The sequence below is a fragment of the Cherax quadricarinatus genome, chromosome 1, assembly GCF_038502225.1.
Source record: "Cherax quadricarinatus isolate ZL_2023a chromosome 1, ASM3850222v1, whole genome shotgun sequence".
NCBI lineage: Eukaryota > Metazoa > Arthropoda > Malacostraca > Decapoda > Parastacidae > Cherax > Cherax quadricarinatus.
The window spans coordinates 5,919,828-5,932,573 of NC_091292.1; the positions used below are offsets into that span (position 1 = coordinate 5,919,828).

Genomic DNA, 12,746 nt, shown 5'->3' on the forward strand with positions numbered 1-12,746 from the left:
AATTATAATAGTATAAAAATATGAAAACAATCGCCTCAACATAATGCAAGACATGCCGATAACTGTAATCAATTTTTATACAGATACTGCAACAAACTTAAGAATCTTTTAGGTTCTCGCTGTCTTAAAAATCACCATCTGTGAGGCAAAAGGCAGTATAGCGAGTGTTATCAGTGTTCTACAGCAAGTTAGTTAGTGGGAGTTAGGGCAACACCGCCAAAATCCTCGTTAATGAGTGGCCATCACGACACCACCGCCTCGTGCCGGTCGCGCACACAGGAAATTGAAACAACCAAAGAATAATACGGCGGTAGGATGAGGCAGAAGGGAGAGGGAGGGAGATAAAAGAAAAGAAGCGGGTGATGTTGACGGTGATCGGAGACAACGCCCGCCCCCTCACCACAACCCTCACTTCCCCTAACCGTCCACCTCCCTCTCCCACTCAGTCTCCAGACAGTAATCACCCTGAAAATATCACTCCTAAAGAGTTTTGTCCAGAACACTACTGCGAACCGAAAAAGTTTATCTCCAGAGTTTGATGGAGGTAGCATCCATCTCCACCTGACATCCACATTCCCTTCTGGGCGCTAGTAGTTCTCTCAAAAAGAGGTAAATATTTCTCCCTCTCTCAGTATTAACCATTTTAATCAAATCGTGAAATTCCCTGCGGTGGGGGGAGTTTTCCCCCCTTCGCGGTGACGAGGCTAAGCTGACGGCAGGTCCACTAATGCCACTAATTTGGCGGCGTCGCCCCGCTGGTAAAACTTTGACCCAGGAAACAAACCACCTCGCCGACCCTGGGTAAGAAACTACAGACCGGAAAACACAAAACATAAAAGCCACGTACAGAGAGTCTCTAAGAGATTATGATGTTGGATGGAGATGGCTCATCCTCACACTTTGTCTCTTCTGTACAAGATGGTTCTAACACCATTTTCCTTCAAGGGAAGTTCCTTGATTCCGGCGAGAGGCACTTGTTCTAAGGAATTGGACCTGTGCTCCCCTTCTTTGAATTAAAGCATAATGCCTTTTATTACCCCAGGCGCTTCCCCATGAATGTAATAATGCTAACACCGTTCATAACCTTACTTTACTTTACTGAAGGCATAATAATTCATTCGATGACCATATACGCTTATCAAATATTGATAATATTGTTTTAACGTTAAAAATTACAAATAATTGAAATGCCATTTTAACAAAATAACGTCGATTCACAAATTTATCATGGTCTTGGCGACTCTAGTATTTAAATTACCGCAAGGTCGGTTTTTTTTTTTTTAAGCCTTGGCCAACACTGGAAACTACCCGTTAGCATAGTTATAACGCCTTCTCCCCTCAACCTTCCCCTATTATAATTTGTATACAAGACCCGGGAATGTCTCTTTTATCGTCACACACAAGTCGCATAGGGCCCACCCTTGTATTATTACACCACGATTCTCTCCTCGTCTTGCATCAGTTACCACGATTACTCATACAAGTTATGACTCCACTTTGGAATACCCAAAACCCGAGTCCACTCCATCAGGAAATTAAGTGATGCGTGGTAGTGTGAATGGCACAATGATGAGGAGGAAGTGAAGTAGGCAGTCATAATGTCCACACCATTGCACTGGTGGAGCGGCCTGCAACGTTCTTCTCTCTCATGGGAGGGGGATGGTTGTGTGTGGGGGGGGGGAAGAAGAAGGGAAGGACCATTGTGTACAGCAGCCCAGCCTTTGTCCTCAGCAGGCCTCTCACTCACTCGCCCGACCCTTTGTTCACACACTCTTGTATACATTTTAATGTCAGGCTTTAAATTAGAACTCTACATCAGACCAAGAGATAATGTAGCCTTTCAGGTTTTAGGAATTCGAAAAGAAGCTAATAGTCTCAACCCCCGCATAACTATTTAACAGGAAGATATACGCTTAATACACTATTACATTAGTTTAAATTACAATGAACAATACAGTCTGTATTAAATGTATGACTGTGCTGTCTAAACTAACGTGAAGACTCCTACATACATTCTCCACTACCCCCTGTCTACCCCTCGCTTCTCCCGTATCTGTCACTATTCAACGTTCATCTTTCACACTTCCAGATCCAAGCCATTTTCACGTTTTTATTTTTTATATAATTCTACTTTTTTTTTACCCTTTTTTTTATTAACAATATTAAGATGAAAGGTACAAGTTGATGGGAGAATCTCGTCTGATCAATAGTTTGTCATTAGTATAAGCTAGCGGAAAAGTAGGTAAGAATATTCTTATGCAAGATGCAAAACACGGGGCGAGTTGAAAGATAGCTGCAGGTCTTTCGTGTTGTAATTAACACATTATCAGGAGCTTCCAATGTTGCAACATTGCAAGCTCCTGATGATTTGATTGCAAGACGAGAGGCCTAGAGCTCTATGTCAACTCCAAAAGTGGTTGTTTTGTATCTGGCATCGCTTGTTTGCGATTTTTTGTATTCTTTTGTAAATAAACACGGCATTAGTTGCAAATGCTGATTGAAGGAAGGCTTTTGTACTATCTGCTCTCCACCCCCCCAATTCCCTCTCTTGGCTTCGCTACTGATTGCATCGTTAAAAAGTTTAAAGATTTTGGAGAATTAGGGACTACAGATTGTAGCTTGGAGATCACAAATGTGTTAAGAAACTCTTATGCTAAATTGGACATAGTCAAATTAGCCGTCAGATATATAGATCACAACTGTTAAAAACTAATTGTTCACAACAGATGTTCGAACAAACTTTGAATATATATAATATATATATATATATATATATATATATATATATGTATATATAATGTATATATATATTACCTGGAGAGAGTTCCGGGGGTCAACGCCCCCGCGGCCCGGTCTGTGACCAGGCCTCCTGGTGGATCAGAGCCTGATCAACCAGGCTGTTGCTGCTGGCTGCACGCAAACCAACGTACGAGCCACAGCCCGGCTGGTCAGGAACCGACTTTAGGTGCTTGTCCAGTGCCAGCTTGAAGACTACCAGGGGTCTGTTGGAAATCCCCCTTATGTATGCTGTGAGGCAGTTGAACAGTCTCGGGCCTCTGACACTTATTGTATGGTCCCCTAACGTGCTAGTAACACCCCTGCTTTTCATTGGGGGGATGTTGCATCGTCTGCCAAGTCTTTTGCTTTCGTAGTGAGAGATTTTCGTGTGCAAGTTCGGTACTAGTCGCTCTAGGATTCTCCAGGTGTATATAATCATGTATCTCTACCGCCTGCGTTCCAGGGAATACAGTTTTAGGAACCTCAAGCGCTCCCAGTAATTGAGGCGTTTTATCTCCGTTATGCGGGCCGTGAAGGTTCTCTGTATATTTTCTAGGTCAGCAATTTCACCTGCCTTGAAAGGTGCTGTTAGTGTGCAGCAATATTCCAGCCTAGTTAGAACAAGTGACCTGAAGAGTGTCATCATGGGCTTGGCCTCCCTAGTTTTGAAGGTTCTCATTATCCATCCTGTCATTTTTCTAGCAGATTCGATTGATACAATGTTATGGTCCTTGAAGGCGAGATCCTCCGGCATGATCACTCCCAGGTCTTTGACGTTGGTGTTTCGCTCTATTTTGTGGCCAGAATTTGTTTTGTACTCTGATGAAGATTTAATTTCCTCGTGTTTACCATATCTGAGTAATTGAAATTTCTCATCGTTGAACTTCATATTGTTTTCTGCAGCCCACTGAAAGATTTGGTTGATGTCCGCCTGGAGCCTTGCAGTGTCTGCAATGGAAGACACTGTCATGCAGATTCGGGTGTCATCTGCAAAGGAAGACACGGTGCTGTGGCTGACATCCTTGTCTATGTCGGATATGAGGATGAGGAACAAGATGGGAGCGAGTACTGTGCCTTGTGGAACAGAGCTTTTCACCGTAGCTGCCTCGGACTTTACTCTGTTGACGACTACTCTCTGTGTTCTGTTAGTGAGGAAATTATAGATCCATCGAACGACTTTCCTTGTTATTCCTTTAGCACGCATTTTGTGCGCTATTACGCCATGGTCACACTTGTCGAAGGCTTTTGCAAAGTCTGTACATATTACATCTGCATTCTTTTTGTCTTCTAGTGCATTTAGGACCTTGTCGTAGTGATCCAATAGTTGAGACAGACAGGAGCGACCTGTTCTAAACCCATGTTGCCCTGGGTTGTGTGACTGATGGGTTTCTAGATGGGTGGTGATCTTGCTTCTTAGGACCCTTTCAAAGATTTTTATGATATGGGATGTTAGTGCTATCGGTCTGTAGTTCTTTGCTGTTGCTTTACTGCCCCCTTTGTGGAGTGGGGCTATGTCTGTTGTTTTTAGTAACTGTGGGACGACCCCCGTGTCCATGCTCCCTTTCCATAGAATGGAAAAGGCTCGTGATAGGGGCTTCTTGCAGTTCTTGATGAACACGGAGTTCCATGAGTCTGGCCCTGGGGCAGAGTGCATGGGCATGTCATTTATCGCCTGTTCGAAGTCATTTGGCGTCAGGATAACATCGGATAGGCTTCTGTTAACCAAATTCTGTGGCTCTCTCATAAAAAATTCATTTTGATCTTCGACTCTCAGTCTGGTTAGCGGCTTGCTAAAAACTGAGTCATATTGGGACTTGAGTAGCTCACTCATTTCCTTGCTGTCATCTGTGTAGGACCCATCTTGTTTAAGTAGGGGCCCAATACTGGACGTTGTTCTCGACTTTGATTTGGCATAGGAGAAGAAATACTTTGGGTTTCTTTCGATTTCATTTATGGCTTTTAGTTCTTCCCGCGATTCCTGACTCCTATAAGATTCCTTTAGCTTAAGTTCGATGCTTGCTATTTCTCTGACCAGTGTCTCCCTACGCATTTCAGATATATTGACCTAAATAAAATAGATATGAAGAAAAGTTCAAAAACATGATAAATAATGGTGAGCTCAATGAGGTAAAAAAGGTACGAAGAAATATTGAAAACACTTAAAATATCAAAGTTGCTTAACAAGGCGAAAAAAGCTACACGATAACATAAAACCATAAATGGAAAGTCACGAGGATAAAAGAATGTCTTGGAACACTCAACAGAAACAACATAAAGCGTCCATTATAAGCTGAGAGAAAACAAGAAATGCTGAAAGGATATTATAGTATTTTTTATTCGCAATGAGTAGTTGAATACTGAAAAAAAGGATCCAAAAGTGGCGATGTGTTTGTACAATTACTGGAACCCTAAAAATATCTATATATAAAAATGAACAGGCCATCACAATCAGAAGTGTTGCGGTGACCACAAATATATAAACAAATTCGTCACCAAACAGGCACCGAACAGAAGAAAAATAAGCTACTTTATATAATTAGCAGCTAATGCGGCATTTTACTGTGTCATTAGTTGCACATGTGTCGTTTTATTTAACATACTGTCGATAATTCTACCAACATTATTACAACTCATTCTCTAGATTCAAAGAACAGAGAACAAGAGGAGACATGATCACGACATAAATTACGAGGAATAGCTATGGTGGATAAGGTCATACTGTTTACCAGGGAAAAGAACATGATACAACATTAAGAGATATAAATAAGAGGAAAATTAACAGACGCGGGTCTAAATCATATGATGACCTGCCTAGTGGCTAATAGACATTCAAAACTCAGTCAGGTAATTACGGCAAGTAACACAAGCACGCGGAAGTAATGGGAGCAATCCTATTATCTGTCTCAGTGCTGGAGGCAACGATGTTGGCAGACGTAGGAGTGAGGACCTGATTAGCAGGTATAGGTCAGCAATAGAAATAATTAGAAGTAAGGGTGGGAACCCTCTCATATGTGGTATTTTGCCAAGGAGGGGAGTTGGAAGTGAATGGTTGTCCAGGGCAATTGGTGTCAATTGCTGGCTGGACAAATACTGTAAGGAAAATGCGGTAACATTCATTGACAACTGGGACCTCTTCTATGGCAGAAATGACATGTATGCTAGGGATGGGGTTCACTTATCTAGGTGTGGGGTGGGAGCACTGGCAACTGCAGTGGAGGGAGCAGTTAGGACTTTAAACTAGGAATAGTTAGTGGTATGGGTTTTGGCAGGAAAACAGTGAAGTCCCAGTGTAGTAATATTACGAGTTCTAGGGGAACTAGTAATAATAAGAACGAGATAGATATTGAAAAGCCAGGGACCTTGGGTGATAAAGACGGTAATAGGTTTAGTAGAAAAATAGAAATGAGCAGGAAGGGTAAAGAGAAAGGAGAGTCTTTCAATGTTTATTATGCTAATTGCCGTAGTGCTAGGAATAAGATGGACGAGTTGAGATTAGTTGCTAGTGTAGGTAACATTGATGTATTTGCCTTAACTGAGACGTGGTTTAATTCAAAAAGTCGGGACATGCCTGCGGAATGTCATATTCAGGGTTTTAAATTGTTCCAAGAAGATAGAAGTATTGGGAGGGGGGGTGGGGTGGCATTGTACGTCCGAGATCGCTTGAACTGTTGCATAAAAACGGGTATTAAGTCTGAAGTAACACATACAGAGTCTGTTTGGATAGAATTTTCAGAGGGGCATGAAAAACTGATTTTAGGAGTGATATACCGTCCCCCTAACTTAGATAGGGACCAAGGGAAACTACTATGGGAGGAAATTGTTAAGGCCACAAGGCACGATAATGTAGTAATTCTAGGAGACTTTAACTTTAGTCATGTTGATTGGAATTTCTTGACTGGGAATTTAGAATCGTACGACTTCTTAGAAGTATTTCAGGATTGTTTTTTGAAGCAGTTTGTGACAGAACCTACAAGGGGAAATAACCTGCTTGACTTAGTTATGGCAAACAATGAATCCCTTGTTAATAATTTAGAAATTTCAGAGGAACTGGGTGCTAGCGACCACAAATCAATTACATTTAGCATTGAATGGAAGTACGATAGTAGCGATAACTCAGTAACAGTCCCAGATTTTCGCTTAGCAGATTACGATGGGCTTAAAGAACACTTATCATCTGTTGACTGGGGTAACGAAGAGAGCTATCAATATGACAGTTTTCTGAACACTATACATGCTGCTCAAAGAGCGTTTATCCCATATAAAGAAATTAGATCAAATAGAAATGACCCAAAATGGATGAATAATAGGCTCAAATATCTACTAGGGCATAAGAAAGGAATTTATAGGCGTATCAAAAGAGGTGAGGGTCATCTTATGAATCAGTATATTGACATTAAGAGGGACATTAAAAAGGGGATAAGAAAAGCTAAAAGGGACTATGAAATTAAAGTTGCTAGGGATTCTAAAACTAACCCAAAAAGTTTTTTCCAGGTCTATAGAACAAAAGTTAGAGATAAGATAGGTCCCCTTAAAAATAACTATGGGCACCTTACTGACAATGAGAATGAAATGTGCTTGATTTTAAATAATTATTTTCTCTCAGTTTTTACACAGGAAGACACTAACAATATTCCAGTAATTAATTTTTACAGTGGGCTAGAAGAAGATAAATTATGTAACATCACAGTCACTAGTGAGATGGTTGTGAGGCAGATAGACAGACTGAAGCAAAATAAGTCGCCGGGTCCTGATGAGGTTTTTTCAAGGGTTCTTAAGGAATGCAAAATGGAACTCTGTGAACCATTAACTAATATTTTTAATTTATCTCTTCAAACAGGTGTAGTGTCTGATATGTGGAAGATGGCTAATGTAACTCCTATTTTTAAAACAGGGGACAAGTCGTTACCGTCAAATTACCGCCCAATAAGCCTGACCTCAATTGTAGGCAAATTACTAGAGTCAATTATAGCTGAGATTATAAGAAGCCATCTCGATAAGCATAGCTTGATTAATGATACTCAGCATGGATTCACAAGAGGCCGGTCTTGTCTAACTAATTTATTAACTTTCTTCAGTAAAGCTTTTGAGGCTGTTGACCACAATAAAGAATTTGATATTATTTACTTAGATTTTAGTAAGGCTTTTGATAGAGTTCCGCACCATAGACTGTTAAAGAAAGTGGCAGCCCATGGCATTGGGGGAAAAGTGCTCTCGTGGATCGAGTCATGGCTCACTGACAGGAAGCAGAGAGTGTCCATAAATGGGGTTAAATCCGAGTGGGGATCTGTAACAAGTGGCGTTCCACAGGGATCAGTCTTGGGCCCGTTGTTGTTTATAATATATATCAATGATCTTGATGAGGGAATTACTAGTGATATGAGCAAATTCGCCGATGACACAAAGATAGGTAGGATAATTGATTCAAACGTAGATGTTAGGGAACTTCAGGAGGACTTAAACAAACTCTATTCTTGGTCAGAAAAGTGGCAGATGCAGTTCAATGTAGATAAGTGCAAGGTTCTGAAGCTTGGGAGTGCCCATAACCCTAGTACTTATAAATTAAATGATGTAGAACTTAGCCATACAGATTGCGAAAAGGACTTGGGGGTTATGGTGAGCAGCAACCTTAAACCAAGACAGCAATGCCTAAGCGTACGTAATAAGGCAAATAGATTACTGGGATTTATATCAAGAAGTGTAAGCAACAGAAGTCCAGAGGTCATACTGCAGCTTTATACATCATTAGTAAGGCCTCACCTTGATTATGCAGCTCAGTTCTGGTCTCCGTATTACAAAATGGACATAAATTCGTTAGAAAACATTCAGCGTAGGATGACTAAATTAATACATAGCATCAGAAATCTTCCTTATGAAGAAAGATTGAAGACTCTTAAGTTACATTCACTTGTTAGACGAAGAATGAGGGGAGACCTGATCGAAGTGTATAAGTGGAAGATAGGTATTAATAAAGGGGATATTAATAAGGTCTTGAGGATGTCTCTCCAAGAGAGAACCCGCAGTAATGGATTTAAATTAGATAAGTTTAGATTTAGAAAGGACATAGGAAAGTATTGGTTTGGAAATAGGGTAGTTGATGAGTGGAACAGTCTACCTAGTTGGGTTATTGAGGCTAGGACTTTGGGTAGTTTCAAATCTAGGTTGGATAAGTACATGAGTGGGAAGGGTTGGATTTGAGTGGGACTTTCACATCAGAGCTTATTTCTTGGGTAGCATTGAAAATTGGGTTGGGTAAATGTTTTGTTAGTGGGATGAATTGTAAAGGACCTGCCTAGTATGGGCCAGCAGGCCTCCTGCAGTGTTCCTCCTTTCTTATGTTCTTATGTTCTTATGTAAGTAATCCAGGTGATTCGTATCCACAGCTCACAAGTCACTCATACACTACCCACCAAAAATATCTGACAAACTTGCTCATAATTCCATGTTAGATTTGGGAGAGCAAAAGATAGCTCACCTCAAATTTTTGTAAGATCCAGGTTCTTTACTTGCCTTTTAAGTTGCAAAGACAGTAATTAATCCCAAGAAACTTGTGAAGGAAATATCTTCACCTCACCAACACCTCGCAAAACACACGCATACTCACGTCGCCTTAGTTAGTCTGCTATTCAAAACGGAGCCGACCGTCGGTGAGGGTACCACAGCGGGGTGGCGAGAGAGCATCTTTCATATGGTAATGTTACGACCCATAGCGTCACTGTGGAAGAAGGGAGGTAGGGTATGTGGAAGAGGAAGAGTGGAGAGGGAGTGTGTGGAAGAGGGGAGGATAGATTGTGGATGGGAAGGTTATGTCCGTGTGAAATGAAGAGGGAAATGTATGAGGAAAACGGAAAGGAGGGAGAAAAGATGTGTGGGAGAATGGCTGGGAAGGTGTCTGTGGAAGAGGATAGAAGGGACAGTGATTTTGGAAGAGGAATGTGGAGCCTATCACGACATGACATTTGTATTAAGCGTCTTCCCAAACTGGATAACCTTTAGCACAAGCCAGTCCCATTCTGGTCCGCACTGACCCAGAAATCTCGCTACATTCATGCGACTGTCAGTAGATTCGTTCCGCCGCGAAGCTGTTATCATACAGTACAAAAATTCTTTAATGTCATAATAGTCTTAGCTGAGTTAGCAAGCAGCGGCACTGCATATTTATCTCCAGCATGTAGGGAGTGGGGTGGCGGCGGCCTAGGAGAGCAGGTCAGTTAGGGCAGGAAGAGAAATGATGGTTGCTACGCGGTTATTTGAGGTCGTTTATTTAGCCTGCCAGTTATCGTGTTCACAGCTGACCGCCCACACGGCCTCTGCGATTTGTGTGAATCTCGCCCCACCGCCGCTGGTTTTACTGTCCTCACTGATGATAACGTGATTGTCCCGCACGCACCATTACCATTATATATGTAACTAACTGAAAACATTTGTGGTCTAACGCCACACTGGAAAGACTGCGTGTTTTCATCAGAATGAAGTATCTCCTGATAAACAATGTAAATACAGTATAACAATATCAAGCACACTTGTAATCATCGAAACTTGCTGACGAAGATCTTTAGGCACAATTGAACACATTCAGAAATCAATGATCGAGATAAGTCATACAGATAGCAGTTGTGAGGGAGGCTGAATGGTGTCAGGGAGATAAGAGTCAAATTAACATAAGAAGGTTCACAACCTTCCCTTGCGACCATGACCCATTAAATTTAGAATAATTTATGCAGCTCACTAAAAATCAACACCAATTTAATGAACTATATAGCGATTTAACCCTCGAGTAATGGGAGCACAACCCCCAAGAGAAGAGATATGATCACGACATACATAGTAAACGGACTGACTGACTAGAGAACAAAACGAGAGGAAACAAAGCTAAATACCCAAGTGACCGAAGATATAATCTGGCAAAATTTTTACCAGTGTAAAAATCCTCTAAATAAAATGCTATTAGTTTATGTGGACACCATCACTTGGTAAAGTCGTGGGAATTAGAGATGATGAAATAACAGGAATACGAACCCAGAAAGAAAACTGTAGGATTAAATGCAACATTGCAATAGAATAAACGGGAAATAAACAGACGTGTATTTTACCCGACATTCAAGCCGTTACAATACCAGATTAATTACTTTTAACACCCTGAATACATCAAGAAAAACTCTGAAGACTGGTATCCGAGCTGACAGGCAAGTGCTATGTGAAAAAGTTGGGTGAACTTTACTTGCAGACAACGAAAGAAGGCAGCTTAAAAGGAGATACGATCACGACATACAAAATACTCCGAAGCATTTAATGGGTAGATAAGAGAGACCGAAAAGGGAGGAGAAAGATGGACCAAAACAGGGAGGCACTAGTGAAATATAAATACCAAGATGAACCAAGCACATTGAAAAATACTTCTTACATGCTAGCTAGCGACACAGTAAGAGGCTTGCTCCATACAAATTAAAAAGCATATATGACAGAGCTAAACTACGGCAGTCAATATCTACCAATTACTCACATATCCCAGTGGGCTCTGGTTGTATTATTATGAAGGGACTGATGCCAAAGTTAAATTGTGGTCACCTCATCAGGGAGGCACGCCACCACAATCTTGATCACGTCAGTGTAATATCGCTCAACATTTATTCTGCTATAAAGGTGTACCACCACCAAGTCTAATGTTTCTGTATTGTCCCATTATTTGTCAAATTATGCGAATCACGCAAGGCGAATATTTCATTCATGAAAGAAGTTGTTGGAAATAGAGAGTGAATGTGCAACCCCTACCTTAGAGAAGCCCCCAGCTGTCTCCTCAGACGCCTGGCCACTCTAGGACACTTATCCTAATTTATCCCTTTGAGTGTGTTGTGAATAGACCAGCCATGGGTAGCATACGGGGTTACAAAACCTCCCACCAAGCATAGTGTTGGGTTACAGCATCGGGTCAATTTGTTATACTCCATGCATATATTTACACAAGTCTTTGTCCTAACTATCCAACCCGAGGATACAGTCGTGTTTGAGAGATGTGTAGGAATTTCGTATTATATATATATATATATATATATATATATATATATATATATATATATATATATATATATATATATATATATATATATATATATATATATATATATATATATATATATATATATATATATATTTGAAATAATCGTAATAAAGTCATCCCACTAAGATTTAGTCATGGACTCGAACGCGGTAAACCAAAACGCAAGTCAGTAACGCTGATGACTACACTTGAGGTGCTGAGGCCGGTTGTCCACCTCAATTCCTCAGCCTTCTGAATTATACCTTTAGTAACCCCACAGTCTTCTAATTTCTAATTCTTTGCATAACATTCACATCACACATTATTTTTAATATTACATCTCCAAAAAGAACTGTCTACACATCCCCTACCCTTCCTAACTTATTGTCTTACCCCTAACTCCAATAATAACTCAAACATACCCTTAATCCGGTATACTCAACAATCTCTTATAATTCTTACACTCTCTCTTCTCCCCTTTCCATTATACAAAGAAACTATGCATGCTGTCTGTCAATCCTTAGATACCCTAACTTTTTTCCCTCCAAATATTGAACAAATATACCAGCTTAATACCATTTATCTCAGGTGCTTCACCCCACGATCCCAGGAAGTGAAGAAGAGGTTCAGTTCCTTGGATCAAGAGCTCCTTTGCTGTAGCAAAGCCCCCCTTATCTATGAAGCTGCCCATTCTGCGTTAACTGCAAAATTTAACTATGAATAACTTATTAAATGACTAATATTTGCCGTACTGAGAATATATCTCTCTCTCTTACCAGTTGTGGTAAGAGAGAGAGAGAGAGAGAGAGAGAGAGAGAGAGAGAGAGAGAGAGAGAGAGAGAGAGAGAGAGAGAGAGAGAGAGAGAGAGAGAGAGAGAGGGAGAGACTACTCCTTCATTTTACACCGCCAGCCGGTTTTTCTGTGCCCCCCCCC

General features: G+C 40.8%; 2 protein-coding genes across 3 annotated transcripts in view; one reads left to right on the forward strand and one right to left on the reverse strand.

Moving 5' to 3' along the window:
* Positions 1-12,746, forward strand: part of Bet5 (blocked early in transport 5) — a 550,922-nt gene that overhangs the window by 448,150 nt on the left and 90,026 nt on the right. The gene's annotated exons all lie outside the window — the stretch shown is intronic.
* Positions 1-12,746, reverse strand: part of LOC128686824 (group 3 secretory phospholipase A2) — a 36,910-nt gene that overhangs the window by 3,896 nt on the left and 20,268 nt on the right. The gene's annotated exons all lie outside the window — the stretch shown is intronic.